At 43.9% G+C, this 27,410-nt stretch overlaps 1 long non-coding RNA gene and 1 other non-coding gene across 2 annotated transcripts; one reads left to right on the top strand and one right to left on the bottom strand.

Moving 5' to 3' along the window:
• The first annotated feature begins 6,237 nt into the window (after positions 1-6,237).
• LOC126540317 (uncharacterized) lies at positions 6,238-26,505 on the top strand. Its single transcript, XR_007601516.3, has 3 exons — positions 6,238-6,609; positions 7,375-7,486; positions 21,536-26,505. It is a non-coding gene; the product is annotated as an uncharacterized lncRNA (long non-coding RNA).
• TRNAS-GGA (transfer RNA serine (anticodon GGA)) lies at positions 7,871-7,945 on the bottom strand. The gene has a single exon. It is a non-coding gene; the product is annotated as a tRNA-Ser (tRNA).
• Positions 26,506-27,410: the final 905 nt, after the last annotated feature.

Genomic DNA, 27,410 nt, shown 5'->3' with positions numbered 1-27,410 from the left:
TGCAATATACACCGTGAATTACTAATATGTAATGTGATCCACACGTATACGTGCGTGTGTGCCCATGGAAGCTTCAAGGCCGGCTGTTCGACGGTGTGTTTGGTAGCCGAACTTGAACCTTCTGGCACACGCGAGAGTTACGCGTGGATCGCTGTACATAGTAGTAATTGAAGGCGTGTACTGCCGAACCTGCCTTCCATACACACTAGCAATAGAAGGGTGTACACCCTTCCAACACCCACATAGATGGGTGCTAATATGGACTTGCACCCCTACACCCTAAATTTATTCTGCTGGACACCCTTCCTCTAGGGTGATATAACTGCACCCCAACTGTAGGGTGTAGACAACAGCACCCTTAGGGTGTTCGTCTGGCGACAAACTGATTTACACCCCTAAGGGTGTTAAAATGTTTAGTGTGTACGCTTGAAAATCCGCGATAATATTTTCGGTGTCCGAGAAAACGCCAATGCAACAAGATGTCGTGCGCCTGTGCAAGGCATGTTTTGGCTGTGTACAGCCGCTCAGTCTACGAGATCGCGCCGTTTGTACATTGAACGCAAAACAAGTCGTGGTATACAACTGTCGGTAGCAGTTCACAAACTTGAGCAAATTGCAGCAGAAAGTGCGACTTCTTCGTCACAGCGACGTTTACTAATCGAAACAGACGACGAAATGTATCACGCTGCCTCCTCGTTGCGTCGTCTGCAGCTGTCGCTGCCGCTTCCCTGGCAATCCTATTGCAAAACCGCCCAGTATTGCAAAACCGCCCAGTATTGCAAAACCGCCCAGTGTCCAATTCAACGCCGGATTATGGGCCCGTGTCGCGCGGTGCATGCTGGGGCGCTAGTCAGGCACGGCGTACTGGTGCGAAAAAGAGCTCGTGCGCGTTAAATACGTGGTGCCCGGAAACGTATATATATTTTTATATTATAGAAAGCAATAAAGAACGTACTAGTGAAAAAAAAAAAAAAAAAAAGGTCAGATTAGGAATCGAACGACTGACCTTCAGATCCCAAGCGCGGTGCTTTACCACTACGACATGTGAGGAGGTGGTACCCTGAGGCATAGCCGCCTATGTAGGTGGCTATGCCTGAGGATAATTCACCATAGTTTAATTGGGCAGAGAGAGGTCTCGTACAGATAGTAAATGTGTTATTGCTCACCAACTAAAACTCACGCCTGTACCAGAGAACTAAAGTTGCTGTTCTTATTGAGTAGTATGCTTGGAAGTGTCACGACATCGATTTGCACTTGCGATAGGTACTTTAACTACGAAAAAAGTCCTAAATTAACCGCCGACACGGGAAGCTGTATGGGCTGTTACTACTGATTTCGATAGCCGTTTCTTGTTCTTCAGGCATGGGATATGCAACGTTTTCTAAGTTCAGTTATGCGATTCAATTGACACGTCCGTTTAGTCATATATCTTCGTCAGAGAAGCGCAGGCTAGTGCTGGCAGCCTTCGGCGACTGCACGTATACTTAATTGTGTTTATGACGCGTCACATCGGCGCGCATCGCTTCTTGTACTGGCACCGTAGACACGAAAGAAAAAAACAGTTTATTTAAGAACACCGATGCGAAAGTTGAAATATGGAGTGATTTATCCTTGTTTAGTCTTGTTGGTTCCTGAGCACAGACGCGCCGATAGCGTGCAGACGGACTCGGCGGATACGCCTGAGCTTCCGTGGGGACCACTCCGTGGCGGGGAGCGATCTCGGCGCGGGTAGCTGGCGAAAGCTAAAATGCGTGTATTTGAGCCCCAGAACCTTCTTTTAGTACGATAGGGAAAGTGGAAGCGCGCGAATCGCCTCAACTTCGTTGTCGGTGCGATAATATCAATCAGCGGTAGGCTTCGAACTCGGGGTCCGTTCGAGCGCGTCTGAACAACTGGATTTCATGTCCACTCCACAACACTGCGACAAATCCCAGTCATATGTTACGCCCAAACTACTAAAAAACGCGGCGTCCTCTGCGTATGCGTGATTTCGTTCAAGAATTTAGCTATCCGCCCAGTCAAAAGGGAAAATGCAAGAAAAACGAGAGTGATCTTCAGTGTCAAATGTGCATGTATAAACAGGGCAACTTACGCACCTTTGCACCAAGCTGCGACACGAAATAGAGTGTTATGACCCCAAGATATAACGTTATTTAGGACAAGAGACTAGTATCAAGCGATGAAATTGTATAAAGCATTTAATATTCAGCAGCGATCGTCCTCGCGCACTGGAACCAGCGCGGCACAAACACACCCAGCGCAGTTTCCAGTGCGAACCAGCGAACTGCAGCGAGAACCAGCGCCTGTACAGCACAAACCAGTGCGCCCGAGAGTCATGGCAGTGGAACCAGCGTCTCGTCCAGTGGGACCCAGCGTTCTCACGTGTCCCAGACAGTCCCAGCGAGCGCCAGCGTCCCCATGTGCGATCCAGTGTCAAAAAACGTGCTGGTTTCACACTGGAAGGCACTGGAAGCAACAGACTTGAGCGGCGGCGCTCTCCGTCGCGTTCGGGAAACACCTGCTTTGCGCGCGATCCACCGTGCAACGCGTCGGAGTGGTTTCCGCGGCGATTCGTGTGGTATACGAACAAGCCCCTGCAAACACGACCAGAATACTTCGCAGCCAAGAAGCTGCAAACAAACGTCTATGCTCAGCACTCCTTCGTTTTACACAAAACGATCTTACTAAACGCGAGTGTCGATGTTATGTCGACGCGATGTTATCAACGCGAGTGTCGCCGCAGCGGAGTGCCGTCTATTTAGGCTCCCCTTGCAGCCGCTGATATCGCTGGGAGCCACTAGGCTTAGAACCTATCTTCGTCAGGACAATAAACGTCTCTACAATTTTGTCGTGTCTGATGAAAATGCCGCTGGCTGTCCTGACATGGTTGGCAGCGATGAGCAAACACATACGCAAGCCACGCAAACCACCGCGACTCACGCTCGCTGTGCTGCCCGCCTATATATGAGTCAACTTGTATCGCGGATCTCGAGTTGTGACTAAATTAATTAACGTCGTGCCTCAGGGACGGGAGGGCCACATTTAAAACGCCAGGTCCTTTGGAGCTGGCTACTTATATACGTCGAGGTGGTCTTCAAGCACAGCTGCAGAACCAATGAACCAAGAAAAATTGCCGTCAGCCGACATTGTCTGGCCATGACATAAATAAACTGCCAACATATTTAAGCAGAACACGCATAATCACGTAACTGTAACCAGAGATGAGGAATAGTGTAACCTAGCGTCTCATGTTACCAAAGTTATATGTGCTATGCTGAATAAAATCTCTAAGCTTACGCCAAGACAAACTGCCCTAATCTAACTAAACATAGAAAATTAAGGCTAAGCTTTAATAACATCAGCTTTACACGTGTGACAGGTGGGCCAGTACGTATCGATTCACCCTAGCTTATGGAACATGCTAATGTTCAAAGTGTAAGCTGCTATACCATATCTAATACCTGTCACACTGGACATTTTAATGTCATTAGATGCAAATTACATTCAGTGCAATAAATGCCATTCGACCTGTGGTGGTGGTACACAACAAAAATTGATGTCATTCGGTCATGATATCAATGGCAATCATTGCAAAAAAATTGGTGAGAGAACAAGAGCAAGGTATATGTAGAATGTCTATGTAGAAAGTCAACTTATTTTAACATAAATATGGCGTGTCACTTCACCAGAATAACACGCAATTTAAAACTTCCAATTCCAGAATTTCTAGCCACTACAAGCAAAAACAAGGCCTGACCAGCTTAGTAGCCATAGCCAATAAATTGAAGACAAACAATACGGCTGACATGGCAGTGCTGGACGACGCTCGGTTGCAGTAGCCGAAGCCGTCAGTTGTTGTGTGCTTTGCATTGTGAACAAAGCAATCGGAGGAAGAGGCGAGACTGTCAAATAGATGCATACAGGCACTCGACTGCTTGCAGTATGACTGACCAGTAAAGCGACAGCCGCCAGACGCCACTGAGGTGGAGAGTAAAAAACATTTTGTGAAAGCCTGCCGTACAGCTTTCCTCTAGTCGAAATAGCAGATGCCTTAAATAACACAAAATTAATTACCTCTTTACATTACTGCTTCTGAAATTATGAATGCTCAATGTCATTTTAGTCATTCGCCACGAGTGCAAAGCCGACTGATTTTTTTCAGATTCATTTGATTGCAGAAGTAATTCGATTCTAATGGCATTAAATATTGCTGCGTAACAACCGAATAATGTCATTCAATGCTAATGCCATTCGATTCGAATGACATTAAAATGTCCACTGTGACAGGAGTATAACACAACCACTTGTGAGCCACTGGCGATGTTACCACTATCCATTCATCTTTAGAATGCTGATTAATTATGTTTCAGAATGATTTCATTAAATATGCTAGTCCCATTCCCAAGCCTGTGTGAATCAGTCACTTGTGAAGAAACTTTCCATTTTTCTGTGAAGTATGGGTTAGGTTGCTGCATCAGCTCAGATAGGGTACCAGAAATTGTTTCTACCCGTCAAATGACGAAACACAAGTCTACAGTTACCTTCATTGCCTTTACATTGCACTTATTGCGCAAAGTATAAATGGTATTGCAGCTTTCGAAAAACTGATCCAAAATCAGCTATTTATTTTGCATCCGTATTTTGCTCATGGTGCACATCTTTCTACAGAAATTGCTATATCAATGTCAGCAGCAGAAGCAAAACTAAGGTAGATCATTCTTGTCGCAGATTTTTAGAAAACATTTGAATAAGAAGTGTATTGCAAGCAATCAGTGCAGGCTGAAATTATTTATTTGCTTCATGACTTACAAACAACAGGCGATGGAGGAATCAGATTTTGCGTATTCATATAAATACTTTGTACGTACAAAGTAACTATGCATGGCACAACATATAATACTCCTGAATTCATGTCGAAAGATTGTAACGCATACTGTTGAGTAATATCTCTTGTCTTTTTAACTCTAGAAGTCAACAATGCACCTATGAAATTTTTGTAGTTGGAACAAATGATATGAAGAAATCATATATACTAATTCAGATGAGTAGACAATTACATTTGCCTTTAACATAGTGCAAAGCCCTCAGCACTGAGAACATGCTAGAGATATTGACACATCATAGCAAGATTCACATACTGTAACAAGTTTAGATATTTTGCTTTACAGCTCGATGTCCAGAGCTGGATTGCTATTATCTTGTAAAATTACCACTCACGTCAATTTTCAAGGAATAAAAAGCCGGATTATTTCAGCCCCATTACAGATATTTATTTTTTTTATTATCAAGCAAGAACGTCTATAAAAGGCCACTCATTGAAGAAGGCAAACAAAACACTAAATTCCACAATCACAATGCAAGGTCATGCAAACGCCTCGTGGGTTCTATCGCAGATGCAGGTAAATCACAAAGATAACCAGGAAACACTACGTAATCGCGTTTATTCGCTGGAACGCACTGCAGCCACTTGGCTGTAAAAACATCGTACACCACCGCAGATTTCTAGTACACACCACGTAGGACACATGTACGCTGCAGATATATGTGTTTTTTTCTGAGGAATGTTCGTGAGTCGCACGATAAACACAGAAGGCACGGGCGACAGGCGCGCAACCCGCGCACATTGAACACACCGGCACGAAAGCAAATGCGGACGACACCGGTGTAACCTGCGCTACACGAGTGATGAACCCTGGTAGATTTGATGCTTTCCGACTGAAACAGCTACAACACGCTCGGAAACATCGCACGCTGCACAAGCGTACACCTGATACCGTGTCAACAATTCCTGAGGCTACAGTTGATGTTGATGACAGCAGAAAGTTATTTAAAACGAAGTGACAACGCACGTAGCACGGGCAGGAGCTCATAACGCCATGAAAAAACTTCAATACAGCTGACTTGAAGTGCGGTTCTCGGAGGCCATGCTTTTGCTGGCTGCATACGGCAGAAGTTGTTCAAAATCGAAAATACGCCATAAAATTTTTTTCTACAGTAAAGTATAGCGTGCAATATAGACGCTTCAATGTTCGTTTTTTTTGTCTCGCAACTATACGTAGTTGGGCGCAATACGGCACAAAATGAGTGGGTACTGGTTAATATTAAGGCATCACGAGGGCCACACAACCGCAAAGGTCTACAGATGACGCTCGCCCCATGCGATCGGTTGGTGGCGCAACCCACCACCCTGTTTCAAAGAAGACGCTCATAGCATTCATTCGTCTACTCTGCTCTCTATTTTGCAACTGCCGGTCGCCGGGCGGTTGCGCGAGCCGTTGTGGCGTGTTTGTCTAATCGTGTGGTTTTGTGTTTGGTGTAACGAAATGTGACTTAGTTCGCGAACACAGAAGTGCCAGAAGATAGCTTGTGTCTCTCTGAAACTCGCCATATGCGTGGCGTGCCAGGCAAATGGAGACCAACGATTTTCATGCCCTGGAGTGCGTTCTCTTTTGTGTCTGGTTGCGGGAAGTTCGCTGGACGTCGCAAAGAAATAATGTGTATTATTAGCGTGCCTCAGCTCGTCCACTACGTAACGGCGTGTAGACTGGGAGTCGACGCAGCACCGGCAACTTGGAGAGCGCTTTTCGACCGCGTCGTACCATTCAAAAGGTAAGTAATCGTGCTTGCTAACCACACGTGTATTGTGCGTGCACTCGTGTGTGCACAGAGTGCACGAGCGTAGAATAGAACCAATAGAACTGCCACGGCAACAGTGGAACCCGTGCTGATGCTTGCTGAGCGCTGGTTGTCAGAATTTAGCTAGGCAAGTTTATTGTCTTAATGCGAAATTGAAAATCATTATAAGCGTTTTCTTCCGTTGAGAAATATTACGTTCGGAAATAATCGTGTTCATCATGTGCGCCTGTGCGTGAGCTCCCGCTTTTCTGCTTAAGTTGCATAACAACGCTCATCTGCATTTTAACAGATTCTTACTGCAATGACGTTTCCTCGCGTATAAATGCTTCTACGTTGTAAATAATCTGTGCTTACGCGGTTCTGAATTTACGAGCAGTTTTGGAAAAAGAAAAACGTAAGCAGTCAAAGCTTGCAACAGGTGCAGATTACTAAATATTTTTAAGACAAGATGTGTTGACATAACTTATGCATAACTAAACATGACCCGAGACAGTTGCTTAAACTAAGTCATGAAAAAATTGAATTGGTATGTAAACAAAGATTCTTTGTAATGTGTTGCTGCTGTGTGTGTGTTAAAAATTTTACGGTGATGAAGGGGTCCCTCTGTTGCCACCCTTCATTAATGCAAACATTATTTTCGTGACTATTTTAGATGCTCCTTGCGTGTGTTCACACTGTGACAGCGTTAATGTGCCACTGCTATAAATTAACTGCGAACTTTCCGAACCTATTTTGTAGTGGCGAGGCCGTAACCCACACCAGTGTCCACATAATGGAGGAGCCAGCAGAAATGCAGGGAAACCTTGAATGACTGCCATAGCGCAGTGTGTAATCTGATTGCTTGGTTCAGGTATGTATGATGTGTATGTGTTCCAAAGAGTAGGACCTCAGTATCATTCGTGAATAAGTTTATCAACATATTACTCAACACAGCTTACTAAGTAGGCTAAGTATTTTTGCAACTTGCTGCTTATTTGTGTTCATAGCTGTTATTGTTTTCTATATAAAACTAGATCTAACATGTCCTGATGTTAAGTATTTTTTCTTGCATCAATTGCTTGGCTGCAATTTAAATTTCATTTTTGTTTGACAGAATAGTTCTTGCGGAAACCCGCAAGGTGGAGAGAAGTAATTAATAAAGGGAAAATCAGACATCCACCCATTCATTGCAATTCTCGCAAAGGAAACCCGTACAGGTTCCTCGAAAGAAAAGCCTCGAAGTTCAAGAAAAATTCGTCATGGTCCGGGACTCGAACCCGGGACCACTGCCTTTCCAGGGCAGCCACTCTACCATCTGAGCTAACCAGGCGGCTAGCAAATGGTAGGGTGAAGTCAAATTTGTCAACAGCTGACAAATTCTGTCTGATTTTCCCTTTATTATTTTTGAAAGAGCGTAGGTTTGGGCATGTTGGCATTCCATAACTTTTAGGTTTTTGGCGCACAGAAAGGGGTGAGAGACAGAGGTACGCCGCGGACACAGCGCTAACTTCCAGCAATTGTTTTATTCTACGAAGCGGTACACATATATATAGGTAACAGACAACAGCGTACGCATGCGCATATGTACTGGTTTCTAATCAAATGAGACAGCAACGAGACATGTGTAATGGAAAGTTAAGATGATATCGAAGATGAAAAAGCGACCATGCATAGCCAAAAAATTTTGTGTAATTGCAAGATTAAAATACCATCTCCGTCAAGCCACCCTCTGTGACGTTTAAAAAATCGAATTCTTTTTTTGAAAGATCGATTGAAGGCGTGCTAACACAGATTATTGAAGCGGCGAAGATCGCTAGTTTGGGGAACGCTCGTGTTAGCGCACCTTCAATCGATCTTTCAAAAAAAGAATTTGATTTTTTTAACGTGTCACGGAGGGTGGCTTGATGGAGATGGCATTTTAATCTTGCAATTACAAAAATTTTTTGGCTATGCATGGTTGCTTTTTCATCTTCGATATCATCTTAACTTTCCATTACATGTCTCGTTGCTGTCTCATTTGATTAGAAACCAGTGCATATGTGCATGCTTATGCTGTTGTCTGTTACCCATAAATATGTGTACCGCTTTGTAGAATAAAACAATTGCTGGAAGTTAGCGCTGTGTTCGTGTCGTACCTCTGTCTCTCGTCCCTTTTTGTGCGCTAAAAGCATAAAAGTTATTATTTTTGCTTAGTACACGGTGTATTTCTGACTTTTTTATTTTGGCTTTATTGTTTTGAAACTGTTTCCTATGCTGCAGCTTTTATTTCCATCTTCTTTTCTGTTTATTCTACACGCTTGTGCAGTTTCTGTGCACATAAGAATTCAAAGTGTAGTGGGACAACTATGCTGCATGTCTAAGCACATGGCGTGCTTACCATTGTTTAACATTCATATTTGCCATTATTTATCTCTTGTTCCCAGAATAACTGCCACTGGCAAATACACATTTGATGAGCCGGAACTTTTTGAAATGATACATGAAGGTCATTATTCACTGTGCTGCAGTTACTGCTGTAACATATGCGTAACAGCACAAACATGATCAGAAGAAGGGGGACACATACACACAGTGCTGGCTAATAACTGGTTTTATTGGCAAGGATGGCACACCTTATATATGCCAGTGAAGCAAAGGAAATGAAGGGGAAAACACGTCAAGGGTGATAGCGTGCTAACCACGCAAGCACAATACAGCCAACCAAGCACAACAATATGCAAACAATTATTTTTCTTTGCCGTCTGAAGCCCCGGTAGCCACATGTAGAAGATCATATTCAGCATCACAGAGAGCAAGGGAAGGAGTGCTAAAGCACCTGCTACCAAATTTTCTAATGTAGTAGGCTTCTAAACTGATGCGTGCGGTCGTGTCACTGCCCTTTCCTAGAATCGTCTCTTTCAACCAGGCCACCCATTCAGTATACTTGCTAACGTTCGCAACTAAATGTGCATATTTATCATCTAGTTTCTTTTTTTCACTTTTTGAGCGTGTTCCCTTAAACGGTCATTGACACAGCGACCAGTTTCGCCGACGTAAACCATCCCACATGACATGGGGATGCAATACACCACTCCAGTGGAACATTTTACTAACAGCGGTTGGTGGTTCTTCTGGCATCCACGTTTTCTGGCGTTACAGATATGTGGACACAACTTTCCCAGCTTAATTGGGGCAGAGCAACAAATTGACACGCCGTGCCTACTTGCCACCTTCTTAAGATTGTGGGAAAATTTATGGATGTAAGGGACCACCTCTGTCTTACGTGCCTTCCATTGATCCTCAGCCAGTGTACTTCCTGATCCTCACTTGAATTTTGGAAGTGGGATTTCAGAAACGGCAGTCAAGACCAAGACGGGGAACCTGCAGCCAAAGGCGGCTTGCCTGATTATTAAACGTGGGCTTAATCTGAGGTGGGCACGATTTTTGGAGAGCTGATGCCATACACAACACCGCTATACCTCTCTTAATTGTCTTGGAGTGTGCAGAGTCAAAGGGCAGCAACTTCTTAGCTCGTCGGTAGTAGCCCCAGCAAACATGTCCATCACAGAACATGATTTCTAGGTCTAAAAACTGTAAACTTGAAAGGTCCGGGAGTTCATGGGTGAAACGCAACCCATGTCTATGTTTGCTAAAAATGGAAAATATTTTGCCTAATGTAGAGGGGTAGGGGAAGGTAGGCTGCTTTTTTAAAAGCACTAAAACATTCTCAACATACCTAAAACATTTTAAAACTGGCATCCATTAAACATCTGTTCCAGTGCATTTTCCACCTTGGCCAGAAAAATGTCAGAAAGAATAGGGGCTACGCAAGAGCCTATGCAGATGCCATCGCGCTACAGAAATGACTACTCGTGAAATACAATAAATGTAATTAATTTAGGGAAAATGAGGTATCCACCAAATCATAGCAATTGCTACAAAGGAAACCCATGCGGGTTCCTTAAAGAAAAGCCTCGCAGTTGAAGAAAAACTTGTCCTAGTCCGGGACTAGAACCCAGGACCACTGCCTTTCCAGGGCAGCCACTCTACCAGCTAACCCGGTGGCTAGCAGGTAGTAGGGTAGCAGATGTCAATCGTAGCAATTAATTGCTACGATTGAGTGGATGTCTCATTTTCCCATAATCAATTATTTATCTCCACCTTGCGGGTTTCCGCAGAACTATTACCACAATAGAAGTAGAGTTCAAATGAAACTGCAATAATGATAGAAAGTTATGAACGGACAAACCGACAGTGTTCTGGAAGGATACGTCGCCATTATTTTCAATGCAGTCTTTGATACACGCTAGCAGTTGATTCTGCGGGACAGAATGAAACAAGTCCTGCACGTCTGCTGAAAAACCGAAACCAACATGATCATTTCCCTTTAAAATCTACTACTGCGACTGATTGCTTTAGAAGAAATGGGTCGTTCAAAGCTAGCGTCTTCAGCTTCTTAGCAAAAACTGGCTAACACACTTCTGCCACGATCCCTCTTCACTAACAGTAGTGCTAAATGGAACTTCGGGCTTATGTGTCTTGGCTGTGAAAAACCCCCTCAAACTGTTCCCTCTGCTGTTAGATATGTCCCTGGCAAAATTTTTGAGGTCTAATTGCTTACAAAACTCAACGAACTTGGTTTTTACTTGCACTTCACTTTTCTCTCCAGGGTCAAAGTTCTTATTAGCCGCTACCAAACCTTTTTCATTGTAAGTTCTCTTGGCCAAAATAATGAACCCACCCTGCTTGTCAGCTTGCATAAGCATCAGGTTGTTACTCTTAAAGAAAGAGATGTCATTCAACAATCTAGTACGGTACGAGTCCGGGGTTTTCGGAGCAAACTTTCGCAGGCAGTCAATACCTTCAAGAAGGCAGCTGTCCCGATTATAATCTTTTCCTGAGTGGCCACTTTTCGATTCATTGCAGTGATATCATGCACAGGAACATCAGCTTGGACCCCAAATTTGGATCCTTTCTGCAGATGTTGCATAATCTTCTCTGGTATATGGATGTCCCCCATGACGCTGACATTGCTTCCATCTTGCGTCATTTTCTTGTCTCCTGTACAACAGAGCAACATATTCAAGATGCACCTCCACCTGCACTCCATGAGCTGTGCCACTAGGCGCTTCTAAGACGCGAGCTTCTAAATCACAAGCCAGTCAGGATGGTCCTTAAATCACAGAAGGTGCAACCTGTCCTGAGCGACTTATTCTGCAAAGTCTTTTCACATGCCCCCACGCTGGTTTCACAGGGCCGAAGAGGGCACTTACTTCGTTATGGACGAGTCATTTCCGGATGGAAAAGGCGAACTGTCTTGACTAGCATGTTGCATGGGCGATGTGACTGAGTAGAAGGTTGATGGTGGAAAAGGTGCCTTACAACCTTACAAGAGGAAGGAAAGACACTTCACCTTTTGCATCCGGAAAGGACTCGTCCCTAATGAAGTAAGTACCCTCTTCAGCCTTGTGAAACCAGTGTGGGGGCATGTGAAAAGATTTTGCAGAATAAGTCACTCAGAACTGTGACAACAAGTCCAACTTTTTCAGGACTGGTTCCATCTTCTGTGTTTTAAGGACCATCCTGATTGGCTTGCGATTAAGATGCTTGCATCTTGAATGAGTTGCTCCGGTGTTCAGGAGGAAAATGACGCAAGATGGAAGCAATGTCGTCATGGGGGACGTCCACATACCAGGGAAGATTATGCATCATCTTCAGAAAGGATCCAAATTTGGGGTCCAAGCTGATGTTCCTGCACATGATCTCACTGCATTAAATTGGAAAGTGGCCACTCAGGAAAAGATGATAATCGGGACCACCGCCTTCTCAAAGGTGTTGACTGCCTGCTAAAGCTTGCTCCAAAAACCCCGGACTCGCACTATAGTAGATTGTTGAATGACATATCTTTTTTTAAGAGCAACAACCTGATGCTTACGCAAGCTGACAAAGAGAGTGGGCTCATCGTATTACCCAAGTTAGAGAAATTTATTTACAGAAAGGCAGAGAGGTCGGCCTGAGCTATAACTTGCTCTGGCCTGCTACTCTACACTGGGGAAGAGGGACGGGGAGGGAAAGGGCTGATGAATGATGATGGTATAAGGAAGAGGTGCGTATATACAAATTCAGAGTTGTGGCCTCTCTAAAGCCGTGCGTCCAGCCCAGTGGCTTGGAGAAAAGCTACAGCGGCTCTTGTTACCAGGGCTGCGCTGTTTGCATTAGGCCAAGGACCTAAAAGAAACTCGTCCGATAGCGGTCTCTCATGGATCTTTGCAATGGAAGAGACAAGTTGCTGGCGTTCTTGCGCGTAGGTGGGACACACACAAAATATATGTTCAAGCGTTTCTGGCACCTCACAGAATTCAGTTTGGGCTAGTATCACTGGCACCTATCATATGTCTATAACGGTTGGTGAATGCGACACCAAGGCGAATCCGGTGCACCATGCTCGTGTGGCTTCTTTTGAGCTTGTGAGGCATACGAAATTTCATTTCTTGGTCCCATTTGTGTAATCGCTTGTGTCGTCGATCTGGTTGGGTCCAGTGTTTCTAACGTAGAGTTGCGGTTTACGCGACGAAGTAGGACGTTTGTGTCTGCACGTGAGAACGGAATGCGTACTTTACAAGCATTATCTAAAGCAGTTTTCGCTTCAGCTTCTGCCTGTTCGCTCCCGATCAGGCCACAGTGTGAGGGTATCCACTGAAAGGTGACATTGTGGCCATATCTAGTTGCGTGGTCGAGCCGTTCTGTAATTTCTATAGCCATGGAATAATACGGGCCCCGTCTGAGGACACAGTCAATCGTTTGAAGAGCTGGCTTGCAATCGCAGAATATTGTCCATGCGTGAGGAGGCTCCTCGGAGAGAAATCGAAGTGCCTCCTGGATAGAAACAAGTTCTGAGGCAGGCAGTTGATGTTGAGCTATGGCCTAGTTTAAACCGCCGAGCAATGATCATATGTGGAATGACGAAGGCTGCAGTGGAGGCATATGGTGTGACAGAGCCATCGGTATACACGTGTGCAGTATCTCCGTACTTTGCAGAAATGTGCCACAGGGCAAGTTGCCTGAGGCCAATAGATGCAACGGATATGACTTTTTAGTAATTCCAGGTATCTGCAATGTAACGACAGGTTTAGGCAGAACCCACGGGGGTATTCTTGGAATACAGGCGGGAGAAAATCTCGATTGCAAAACGCGTTGATGGCGCGATATAGTCCTTGAAAAGCTGGAACCTGGGTGGGTGGCAGGGAGCGATGACAGAGGATGGTGCCTGTGTCGGGTCAACACGCGAAGGTACATTCGAAGAGGCTCGCAGAGCAAGTATACCCCAATATGACAAGTAAGAGCTTCCGCTATTGTTCCATTGGTTGACGTGCATCGTGGGAGGCCTAAACATGTGTGCAATGCTTGAGCTTGAATGCTCTCCAGCGCGCGCACACAGCTAAGTCTCATGCTTGAGAGCGCCGGAATGCTGTACCGTATATACCCTACGAATAGTGCTTGGTACAGTTGGAGTAACGACGACTCCGAGGGGCCCCATCTTGTTCCTGCAACGATGCGAAGGACGTGAACAAAACTCTTCAGCTTTGACTTCAGTGCGGCGACATGTCTTGACCAAGATAATCCCCGGTCTATGACTACACCAAGGAATCTGTGGTGTGTAACCGTAGGTATCGCTACTCCGTTAATGATTATCGGATACCTGGTCATTTGTTTTCGCGTGAATGTAATCACAGAACATTTTTCTGTTGAGAGTTGGAGGCCTTGACGCCGCAGATACTTAGCTGTGATTGTCACTGCACGTTGAAGCCTAGCACGCATTTGGGGACAGGTGGCTCCAGATGTCCATATGCATATGTCGTCCGCATATGCGCTAATCTTCACCGTGCTAGGAAGTTCGGATACAAGGCCAATCAATGCAACATTGAAAAGAGTTGGACTGAGAACTCCTCCTTGTGGAACACCTCAATGTATATGGTACTGTCCGGTGTCACCATCACTTGTCGACATATACACCGTGCGGCCACTGAGGTAGCTAACAATCCATGCATATAGCCGGCCACCGACGTCTAAATCTTCCAGTGCATCAAGGATTGCATAATGGAGTACATTGTCGTATGCACCCTTAATATCCAGAAAAACAGCTCCAACTAACCGACGGCGACTTCTTTCTTGTTCAACAGTGGATACCAAGTCAATAACACCGTCAATGGAAGAACGGCCTCTTCTAAATCCATGCATAAAATCAGGAAAGCAATTATTTTTCTCTAGAAACCATTCCAGCCTTGACAAGACCATTCTTTCCATTACTTTGTCGGCGCAACTGGCTAAGGTGATCGGTCTGCAGGAGGAGAGCTCGTTAGGGTATTTCCCCGGTTTAAGCAGGCCTACAACGCAACTGCATTTCCAAGAATCTGGAACATTTCCTGTCTCCCACGTCATATTATAATAAGATAGAAGAAGACGTCATGATTCGATGCCAAGATGGGTCACGTCGGCAGCAGGACCAGACGGAATCCCATACGTTACCCAAGGGAATTTACAATGAAAAATGTTTGGTAGCGGCTAATAAGAACTGTGTCCCTGGAGAGAAAAGTGAAGTGCGAGGAAAAATTAAGTTCGTTGAGTTTTGTACCAATTATACCTTGGAAAGTTTGCCAGGGACATATCTAACAGCAGAGGGAACAGTTTGAGGGGGGTTTTCACAGCCAAGACACATAAGCCCAAAGTTCCGTTTAGCACTATTGTTAGTGAACAGGGATCGTGGCAGAAGTGTTAGCCAATTTTTGCTAAAGAAGCTCAAGGCGCTAGCTTTAAACGACCAATCACTTTTAAAGAAATCAGTCTCAGTAGTACAGTTTTTAGAGCGAAATGATCATGTTGGTTTCGGTTTTTCGGAAGACGTGCAGGAGTTGTTTAATTCTGTTCCACAGAATCAACTGCTAGCATGTGTCAAAGAGTGCATAGAAGATAACGGCGACGTATCTTTCCAGAACACCGTTGGTTTTCCATTCATAATTTTCTATCTTTATTGCAGTTTTATTTGAACTCGACTTTTATTGTATTTGACAAGCAGCTGTTTTTGCAGTGTGATGGCATCTGCATAGGGTCTTGCGTAGCCCCTAATCTTTGTGACATTTTTCAGGTAAAGGTGGACAACACACTGGAACAAGTGTTTAATGGGGGGCCAGTTTTAAAAATTTTTCGGCATGTTGACACTTATTTGGTGCTTTTATAAACAGTAGCCCACCTTCACCTACCCTCTACAGTAGGCAAAGTGTTATCTATATTTAGCAAACATAGACGTGAGTTGCCTTTCACCCTTGAACTTCCGAACCTTTCAATTTTAGTTTTTATACGTAAAGATTACGTTCAGCGATGGACATGTTGGCTGGGCCTCCAACCCACGGGCTAAGGAATTGCTGCCCTTTCACTCGGCACACTCCAAGACAATTAAGAGAAGTATACAGGTGTTGCGTATGGAATAGGCTCTCCAAAAATCGTGCCCACATCAGATTAAGCTCAGTTTTCATAATCAGGTAAGCCGTCTTTTAGCTGCAGGGTTCCCCATCTCGGTCTTGACTGCCATTTCAGAAGTCCTCCTTGAAAAGTTCAAGTGTGGATGTGGAAGTGCAATGGTTGAGGATCAACTGAAGGCACCTAAGACAGAGGTGGTCCCTTACATCCACAAACTTTCCCACAATCTTAAGGTGGCAAGTAGGCACGGTGTGCCAATTTGTTTCTATGCCCGAAATGAGCTGGGAAAGTTGTGTCAACGTATATGTAATGCCAGAAAATGTGGATGCCAGAAGAAGCACCAACCGCCGTTAGCAAAATGTTCCACTGGAGTGGTGTATTGCATCCCCATGTCATGTGGGATGTTTTCTGTCCGTGAAATTGCTCGCTGTATCAATGACCGTTCAGGGGAACACCCTCAAAAACTGAAAAAAAAAAAACACTAGATGAGAAATATGCACATTTAGTTGCGCACGTTAGCAAGTATACGGATTGTGTGGCCCAGTTGAAAGTCACGACGATTCTAGGAAAGAGCAGTGACAAGACTGCGCACATCAGTTTAAAAACCTTCCACATTAGAAAATTCGGTAGCAACTGTTTAGCACCCCTCACTTTGCTCTCTTTGATGCTGAATCTGATCTTCTGGGTGCGGCTATCGGGGCTTCAGATTGCAAAGGAAAAGAAAAATAATTGTTTGCGCTTTGTTGTGTTTGGTTGGCTTCATTGCGCTTGTGAACTTGGCACGCTGTCACCCTTGACATGATTTTCCCTTTCATTTCCCTTGCTTCACTCTGGCATATACAGGGTGTCCCACATAACGTGAGCCAAGAATTTAAAAATGAAAGGCACGTGTGAAGGGAATTGAACGAAACCCATACTATTCGCAATAGCCTATAGTAACTCAGACAATTTTTTGTTTTCCCCATAACTTGCTAATTAAATAAGTTTAATTGCAGAACTTTTAGTTATTGGCTGAGGACCCCAAGTGTGGTACGCAGATTTGTAGAGCACCTTCAGAAACCACCGATCGAGTTCTTTCCTTTACTAAATGTCTCATGTAGTCCGTTTTTCCTGGTTGCAAAGAAAGCCCATGAAATATGAAGGCCACGTGATGGAACATAGTGGTATTGTGCTGCTCTCAAGCGTGCGTTCGGTGAACAAGGTTGGCTGCATCGTGACTGGTGACGAGAAAGTGGCAGGGCATTCTTTATCTCATTGGCACCGCTCCGCCTGCAGCATGCATTTTCGCCATCATCCGACGGGAGCCGACCTTGTTCACCGAAGGCACGCTTGAGAGGAGCACAATACCACTGCGCAAGCACTCTGTCACGTGCCTTGTTTCATATTTCGCGGACTTTCTTTGCAACTCAGAAGAAATGACTATGTGAGACGTATCGTAAAGCAAACAACTCGATCGGTGGTTGCTGAAGGGGCTCTACAAATCTGTGTGCCATACTTGGGGTCCTCAGCCAATAATTAGAGTTGGGTAATTAAATTTAATTAATTGGCAAGTTATGGGGAAAACAAAGGATTGTAGGAGTTACTATAGGCTATTGCGAATAGTATGCATTTGGTTCAGTTCGCTTCCAACGTGCCTTTCATTTTTAAAAAAAAATTCTTGGCTCAAGTTATGTGAGACACCCTACAAGGTGTGCTATCCTTGCCAATAAAATCAGTTGTTAGTCAGCACTGTGTGTACGTGTCTGCCTTCTTGTGGTCTTTTTGTGCTGTTACCCATATGCTTCGAGATGAACCAACTCTCCCAAAAGGAAGTATTGATGACGTTACTGCTGTGCTGAGGTGTTTTCTAGTAAGCTTGATTTTTTTCTCTCCCATAAAAAAAAATTTGGCAAGCTATGCCCATTCATGCAAATAGGCATTGTAGCAGTTAAGAGTCTATGTCCAGTTACATTATTTTTCACTTTAAGTAAACACAGTATAGATCACATAGTTAGCTGATAGATCCGTGTATTGATGCTCAATCATTAAAGAACACTATTTCATACATAGTGCTAAATTGTCTGGTTGCATTTGCTCGTTGTTGCTCATCAAATGAATTTAATTTCAACTGCACCACATAGAACATTCCGATTGGCACTTCTGTAATTTTAATAGTGATAATCAACCAACAAGCCCTAATTCAACAGCTGTCATGAATAATTTCTAATACTTTGGGTCCCTTTTCATGTGTTCTGTTTCACACTATGTATTTGGTCAGCGCAGTGGGCATTTTTATATTCAATCTGCTTGGTGCTGTTGAGGTCAGAATATCTTCAACCAGCAAGTCTAAATTATAATGCTATCAATAAAACTTCGATTACTGGGCAGATGAAAGCATTTTATCTCATTCTAAAAGTATCTTTGTTGTAACCACCAGTGTCTAGAGCAAGCATCATATGCACAGCAACTGATAATAAGTTTTTAAGTTGGATGGGCGAGTACCTATAGCTAAGTATACCTGTGCATATACTTTCTACATATTAGCTAGTATTTTAGCCACACGAAACAGCCTATGTTGTGTTTGCTGAAGTCAAATTTATGGTTGATGCACCTGCTTTTTTTTGTTGTGCACTTACACTTCTGTGGTCTCTTAAGCACTGTAGTCGTGTGACAGCTGAAGTATTGCAGTAGTGTCGAAGTTAGCGTGCTACACTATGCCGACACATACCTATCACCGTATTCGTGCATTTTCCGAGAACCAGCTGTGTTCACTAGGTGAAATTTGTAGTGTCCTTATGAGTTTGCCATTCAGTTCATGTAACTTTTCAGGACAGAATTTGCACAGGGAGGGAAGGGAGACCATACAACATGACTGGTGCTATGCATCAGATTTAGATTGTTCATCTGTTCTTTTCACCTCTGGTAACGGAATGGCCAACAATAACAGTAAGGAATATCACTTAAATACTGGGACGTGCCAGTCCGCTCTCATTATGATTGTGTGGAAAAGAGGAACACTCTCTAAATGACACAGAATAGCAATCACTCTGTGCTTTCTAATTCTATTTGTTTGCAACATTTGCCCTGATTCTAAAAGAACGTTTGTGCAGTACAAGTGCACATGCAGTGTAAATATTTTCTGTATTCCTTCCCATAAAATAAACATTTAAACATTGAATTGGTAGCTTTTGTGCACTGTGGTCTCTCTTCTGTCCCTTGTGTTGTATGCAAAAGTTAAACATGCTAATGCACCAACTTTCTCAGTTACTCGTCAGTCAGTGTTGATAAACTCACAATGTTTCCAGCCAGAACATTCTTACCATTTATGTCACATCCAGTCAGTATAGTACTACTCTGGCTTTTCATAAAGCATGCTAATATGTACTTCTGCATTTATAGTTTATGTAATGATAGCCTAACAGCACAAGCCAAAAGTTGTAGAGATACAAGCCGTCTAATTGCTCAGAGGGTGATCAGAGGCGGATACTAAGAGAGCTCTTCTGATTGGCTGGTACAACCTGTACCACACAGTAACTTTCTCTTGAGCGACTTGGTCATTGCTAAATGCCATGCTGTTGTAGTGCAACAAACTGCAAAAAGAAAGATACAAAAGGACAGAAAGAAGGGAAAGAAAGATGGCACTACACTTACAACTGTTTATTAGGCACAAAACTTGCTACATATATATTGCGCACACTCTTGACATCAGGGGCAGCAAAAAGAGCAAGTGACAGGTCATGTTGTTTGTGTGAAACCCAACAATTTCATTTCCACATCATATAAAAACATATGTTTGACTAACACATGCTTGACCACTGATCTGAATGTGATATGCCTCTAGTAGTTCCCGCGCGGTTTTATCTCTACTCATACCTGGGATTCTCACCTCAGAAAAACGTGGCTTACAGGAGCACGATTTGCAATGTGCAGAGAGATGGGTGTTCATATCCTTTTTTAAATTGTTTTTGTTCCCTCATTCGGTCATTCACACAATGGCCAATCTGCCCGACATAGGTTTTCCCATAACTTAACGGTGTCTGGTAAATCACGTGGACTGCTTTTCCACATAGCTTTTTTGTCTAGTTTCAAGCATCGTGTCCAGCAGCTTTTAAATGCCAGATTTCCTCATTCGGTCATCACCTAGTGGCAGAAACCTCGCTGCAGCAACTCAAATGTTACAATAATCCGAAGGGGAGTGAGGGAAGTAAGCACGATTCCCAAAGAAAGGCTCAAGTGGCTCCTTATTACCACAGGGTGAGCCACAGCCTCAAGGCAGCGAACAGGTATGAGGTACCTGTTGTTTTCTTCCTCGAACACGCTGTCTTGCCTATGTCCCCGAATCATAGAAAGTGCAGTGCAAATGTACGAAGTCAAACATGCAAAGTGCTACGTGGAAAAGTGTTCCACTGCTGTGGTTTACCAGATACATGTACCGCTAAGTTACAGGAAAACCTACATCGGGCAGACTGGCCGTTGTGTGAACGACTGAATGAGGGAACATGCAAACAATTTAAAAGCGCATATGAATGCCCATTTTTCTGTGTATTGTATACCGTGCTGCTGTACTGTAAGCCAAGTTGTTCTGTGGTGAGAATCCTAGGTAAGAGTAGCGATAAAACTGCGCAGGAACTGCTAGAGGCATGTCACATTCGTATAACTGGTCAAGCGTGTGTTAGTCAAACATCTGTTTTCTCATATGATGCAAAAAGAAATTGTTGGGTTTGACGAAAACAAGATGATCTGACACTTGCTCTTTTCTTCCCCTGATGTCGAGAGTGTGCGCGGTATATATGTAGCAAGTTTTGTGTCTAATAAACAGTTGAGTGTGGCGCCGTCTTTCCCTTTTTTCTGTCCATTAGAACCTTTCTTTTTCCAGTTTTTCGTGCTACACCATGCCGTACAACCTGTACCACTTTCTACGCTTCACAAAGCTGAAAGTCAACTTGGGCTCACTGAAAGTCGTTGTGTATTGCTTGTGTAGTCTCTTTAAAGATTACTTTCAAACAGAGGTAAGCTATATAATTTTGTGTGGAGCCCCTACACTAATGCCACTGGACATACTTCTTTTTGCTGCCAGCAGTTAGTGACATAAAGCCAATGGCTGATTGCGCAAACAATAAAGATGCATAAAAAATGCTTGATGTCAGATTTCTCAGGTTCCTGTAAACAAAGCAAATTAGCTGCTTTAATGAGAAAGTTTGGCAGCCTAGGTGGGAATAGAACCTGGGGTGTGAAACAAGGACACTTCTGTGATGCCACAATATCCATGTGCTTTTGGAAGTAACCGTTGCAGATGTAAACGCTACTGAGGGTGAGCTTTGTGTTGTGCCAAGAACTAGGTCTTTAAAAATCAGTTGTCAGTCCCTTTAAGGTGTGCCTACTGTGTGTCATATCGTGCGCGTCACATTGCAGCCATCTGGTTCACTAAAGATGCTTTCACGTTCCCACACCTAAGCAGTCTTAACGTGTCTCTGCCCTTTTATTGCAGGTACACCTAGCAAATGTATACATTGACGAGGAGTGGCACCTGCTCTAGTGCCATGGCTAGGACTCCCTGTTCTGCAAAGAACTGGCGAAACTGGTGTGCGGAGTTCTGGCACTCAGGATAGGAGCATCACAGGGGCTCTTTGGTGGTGCTTCCTGAACGACCGCAATTTCATTGAGAAGCCGGCATTGAGCCTCCATAAATTGGAAGCTGTGGACAGTATCATCGACATTGTTTCAAATTTGTTTGTGTAATGTTTGTAACAATACATGTATTACAGCGAAATGATTAATTTTCCAGATGCACTTGATGCATATCTTTCGAGATGTGGTGCCCCTGAGGAGGAGAAATCGCGGTGCTCAAAATGGACCGTAGCCTAGCAGACATGCTGAGAGAAATTAAGTAAGCGTGTAATTGCAAACATGTGTACATGCAGTAAACCTCATTAATTTGAACTCGTGGGGGCCATGCGAAATGTCAGGACTAAGCAAACGCAACCAAAATGGTTTAAAATATATATTTATGTTTCGGCTTCCCACGGGAGCCTTGTTCACAATGAAACCAGCAGCAGAGTAGGTAACGTTCTTATCTGCAGCTCAAAACATGATTAAGGTACTTGGCATACATGGACATGGATGATTAGAGATTCAAGATAAAGACGCGTAAAATGATTTCATTCCTTAACAATCAAGCGATATTTTTCCTAGCTAATTGTGACGTAGTTGCGAAGTGCTTGGCCAGGGCATTCGATGCAAAGTATCGTTTCTGGACATCATTCCTGTGCTGTTTAAGTCTTTTTTTGGAGTTGCCGGTTTCTCCGATGTAGACGTACCGACAGTTCGCACACCGAAGGACCTACACTACGCCTGGGAACTTGCCCTTTTCCGAACGGTCTTTCACATGCATGAGCTCGTGTTTACGTTTTGGAACGTGCACAGCCTGCACATCATATGACCACAACGCATGCAAGGGTCTCGCTTATGCAGGGGACCTATGGTATTGAAGCCCATTTTTCGGGGGGTCCAGGGAGGGTGGGTACTGCGCAAGCCAGCTGACACCCTACTGTGTCAATGGAGTACTCAGGGTATCCACAAGCCATCAATTCCCACTGCACAAGTGAATTGTCTGCCATGTGGTCTTCTACTGTTGTGCACACATTTTTCACCCAACGAAGGAGAGAGCAGACAACAGACCTCTTTTGCGAAGCAGGGTGCACCAATGTGTAGTTGAGGTAGCGCCCCGTGTGAGTTAGCTTCCTAAACACCTCGAATAACAGGTTTGGCCCTTTATGCTGCACGAGGCTGTCCAAAAATGACAGTTGGCCTTCAGATTCCACTTCTATGGTGAACTTAATTGCTGCTTGCATTACTGTTTAAGTGAGCCGTGAGGAGGTGAATATTCTGTTGTTGCAAAACTCTGAAACAGTCGACATATCTGAAAAAGACCTTAGGTGTCGATGTAAACGAGCTAACCTTGAGTTAAACCTCGACCTCTTCACGGCTCACTTAAACAATTGCAAGCAAAATTAGGTTCACCATAGAAGTGGAATGTGAAGGTCAACTGTCATTCTTGGACTCCCTTGTGCCATGCGAAGGGCCAAACCTGTTATTTGAGGTGTTTAGGAAGCTAACTGACACGGGGCGCTACCTCAACTACACATTGGTGCACCCTGCTTCGCAGAAGAGGTCTGTTGTCTGCTCTCTCCTTCGTTGGGTGAAAAATGTGTGCACAACAGCAGAAGACCACATGGCAGACAATTCACTTGTGTGGTGGGAATTGATGGCTTGGGGATACCCTGAGTACTTCATTGACTCAGTAGGGTGCCAGCTGGCTCACGCAGTACCCACCCACCCTGGACCCCCCCAAAAAACGGGCTTCAATACCGTACATCCGTGGCATAAGCGAGACCCTTGCTCATGTGAAAGAGCACGGCAGGAAGAACAAATCCTGACAGGCTTGCCAACTGTCACGAATTTCAGCGCTTCAGGAATGGACAGAGACGCAATGCAAATATGTTAAATATTTTTCCCAAGACACAATGTAACCCAAAACAAATGACCAGCAAAGTAAGTGTGCACAAAATATACCCTGTACACAAAAGAGATTAACAAAACTAGGTATATACATAATCAAAACAAATGAGAAATTAGCTGTATAATGTTTATAGTCTGACTGGCCAAGTGACAGTCCCCAAGAATTGAATGTTCTGACTGTCAGAGTAGCAGTGAACGTCGGCAAGGCGTGGTGCAAGATGTCAGCCTGCGTAGTTGCAACATGACGTAGACATAGACCTTCGTTGTGAGTGACGAGGTTGTCGCCCCCTTACGAGACTTGCATTGCACAGGACGCAGTCTGGACTAGTCAGGCATTGTGTGGCCGACGTGGTCAGGTGATTGTGGCACTGGACAAGGCCGGTTATGGCAGTGTGGCGTTGGGTTGGGGTTGCAGAGCATAGTCATGGCGATGTAGTCAGGTCTTGGAAGCTGTTGTTGGCCAACTCTTGGATGTCCTCTCGTCTGTCCGTGGTCCCAAGCTACTACTTCCCATCTCCAAACACAGCTAGAGATGCAACTGCCTTGCTTCTCATCCATGTCAGCAATGCGCGCTCCTTGGTTTTCCTCCCCTTTTCCTTCAATTTTTCTCTGACACTTCACATGCTTCCTCACCTCACGTATCCATTCTCCATTTCACTGACCAATGTCGTCTGCTCCACATTATCGCACATGCTCTGCCGGTGACTCGTGACAGTGTGAAAAGGGAAAGCATGGCAGCAAACGTATCCACTTGTCAGTCAGCACTGTGTTTGTCTTTTGTTTTATCTCATCTGTTGGTACTGTTCCTTGCCAAGGTGGCCAAGGTATGTATTCAACATATGAAAAGAGTGCAGTGCAAACCGGAAAAGAGATGGTACCCTAGCTTGAATGGAAGCATACTTCGTTGACTTCAGTTGCACAAATGGCCAGGAGTGTACACCTTGAGACACTAGTTTATGGCATTGTAGGTCTTGAAGGCCGTGGAATTGGCTAACATGGCTAACACTTTTCTGCATGCTTCACTTGATGATTATCGTAAACCACAAGTGTTCTCAGCATTATGTTCAAATGCCTTATGCCATTTTAATGTGATGTTTAACATGCCTCCCTTCTCTGCTACTAGTGCACTTTTTATTTCGTTGCTTATATGTACCTTTTATTTACTTATTAGTTATGTGTAATATCTGCAGTGTCATTGTCTTACAGCGACACTGTTACGAGGTGTTTCACAATGGTTACAGTCTATATTCTTTTTTTAATTATGTGCAATATATGCAGTGCCATTGAGGCATCCAACATCTTAAGCGATGCTGTTAAGAAAAGTTACAATGTGGATGCAGCCACATTAAATGTAAATGCAACGCTGGTTCGGAGCCTTGAACTTGTTTTGAGACATAATTATCAACAATTATAAAATAAAAGTTGCGTGCATATACCTTGTTTGAATACATAGCTTATTTTCACGGTTTCTGAATAAGTAATTCATAATTTTTGTTTCTCGCATTTTATTATACTGGCTTTGTGTTAAAAGTCGGCAAGGACCTTGTACGGCTGCTGCCATAAAAGCAGATGCCAAGCTGCTGCTAGCCTGCATGCAGGCTATCACTAATACAACCAGCCTTGACCATGCTCGAGCGCAGCAGCACTTGCTGTGTGCAAGCAAGGCTGTGAGCCAGCAATCAGATCCCTTATTCCTCTGAAGGGTGTGAGAAATCTCTTATAACAGTGTTGTCAGATTGGCACAGTAAAACTTCATTTGGGCCTAGTTGGTACATAATTCTGAACTTAACGTTACAGCGCAGACACCTAAGACGAACCACAAAAAGCGCCAGTGTGTGTCGTGTCTTTTTGTGGTTCGTCTTAGGTGTTTGCGCTGTAATGTTAAGTTCAGATTGGCACACTTCTCTAAAAGATTTTTTTTTTTACTTTTTATCCTTCCCAAGATATTACGGAATGAAGCTTCCAAAAGTTGTCATCTCAACTAGGCCACATGTTCTTTTATGATGCGGTCTTCAGCACTGCCTGTTTTTTGCCTTTAATCGTCAGAAGTGAGCCCATGGTGGTTCTAAGGCTCTGTAAGCCTTCTTGCACCAGCAGCATTGTCCAGGTGGAATATCAGTAAGGAAGTTTGGATGATGGCCATCAGAAGCCCACTTGTCATTATTCTGCCACTTTTGTTGCTTTTCTTGAGACTGTTTTTTCTTTCAATGTTATTGTTAAGAAATTTAAGCATGACGTATGTTTGGAGCTAAGGGCATGATCCACCGGCTTCAAAGTTCCTAGAGTCAGTCTGCGCAAGGAATTGTGAGGCGGTGCTGCTATTAAAAGCATGCACTTTCACCCGCTCTTAAAATCGGGGTACAATACAATGAACATTTTACCATCCCTTACGACTCTCTCTTAGCCACTATGTTTGCCTTTCGGTAATATGGGGGAAAAAAGCAAAGCTGAACTCTGCTTTATTTAGTCCACTCTGCCAGCTTGTCACAGTAAAAATGGCTCTGTTAGTGCCTACCAGAACTTTCATTTTCCTAATCATTTAATTTTGAAGTGCAATAAGTGTTTTGGCGTCTTCTCAACTTTTTGCTGCTTTAACTCTTGCACATGTCAATATTAATGAGAAATGATGTCCTCTTTACCTTTTGTAGTACCACAGTCTAGATTTGTCAGAGAATGCACTGTTATAGCTACGTTATTTCTACAATTACTGTATTGCACCTTGTTCAGGCACTTGTGGCTGATTTCCATGTATTCTTTATGTACTTCATAAGGTCTGTGCTTAAACCTGCAGCTGGATGAGTTGCTTTCTATTCTTACTGTTTGGTTTGTGCAGATAACACATGGGCAAGAAAGAATCAAAAACCAGTTAAGAGATTGTGCTTGCGTCGTCCATTTCTTCCTTGCCTCTGCTTATGCAATAAATTTATTTTCTACAAAGCACTACTTTGCTTACTTTTGTTTGCATCTTCTAGCTTGCAAACCAATATATTGTGTATTTCTCAGTGTGGAAACTCAATATTGAAAATTCTTAAATTGGCATACTAGCCGAGTCATGTGAACAGATACTCCCATATGTTCCTGTAAAACCTCCATGATCATTGTAAAGAAATACTATGGTACTTTGAAAAGCCTCCCTCGAATGTAAAAAAAGTATTCCCATAGCTTCCTGCAAAAGCTCCGTGATGGATGTAAACACATGCTCCCATAATTCCCTGCATAAGCTCCTTGATGGAGGTAAACATATACTCCCATAGTTCCCTGCAAAAGCTCCGCGATGGAGGTAAACACGTGCTCCCATAGTTCCCTGCGAAAGCTCTTTGATGGAGGTAAACATATACTCCCATAGTTCCCTACAAAAGCTCCGCGATGGAGGTAAACATATACTCCCATAGTTGCCCGCAGAAGCTCCGCGATGGAAGTAAACATATACTCCCATAAGTACCTCCACAACCTCCGCGATGGAGGTAAACATATACTCCCATAGTTGCCCGCAGAAGCTCCGCGATGGAAGTAAACATATACTCCTATAAGTACCTCCACAACCTCCGCGATGGAGGTAAACATATACTCCCATAAGTACCTCCACAACCTCCGTTCAGCAGCGGAGTAAATCTTTTACTCCGCCTACCCGGAGTATATTTACCTCCCATCAGGGAATGCGCTAGAGGACAAGCCATTTACTCCCATCTCGGATCATTTTTGCTAACAGTGCAGAACGACATAACATTCCCGGACAAGCTGAGAAGATAAAGGCTTGCGAATGACGCAAATATAAAGTGGGTAATAAAACTTATTCATTATTGGGCGAGCTTGTGCCCCTAAAAGCAAGTGGCGTTCCAAGCAGA

This window comes from Dermacentor andersoni, chromosome 2, assembly GCF_023375885.2.
Source record: "Dermacentor andersoni chromosome 2, qqDerAnde1_hic_scaffold, whole genome shotgun sequence".
NCBI classification, from domain to species: domain Eukaryota; kingdom Metazoa; phylum Arthropoda; class Arachnida; order Ixodida; family Ixodidae; genus Dermacentor; species Dermacentor andersoni.
The sequence above is the reverse complement of the archived record's forward strand: the minus strand, read 5'-3'. Positions and strand labels throughout refer to the sequence as shown.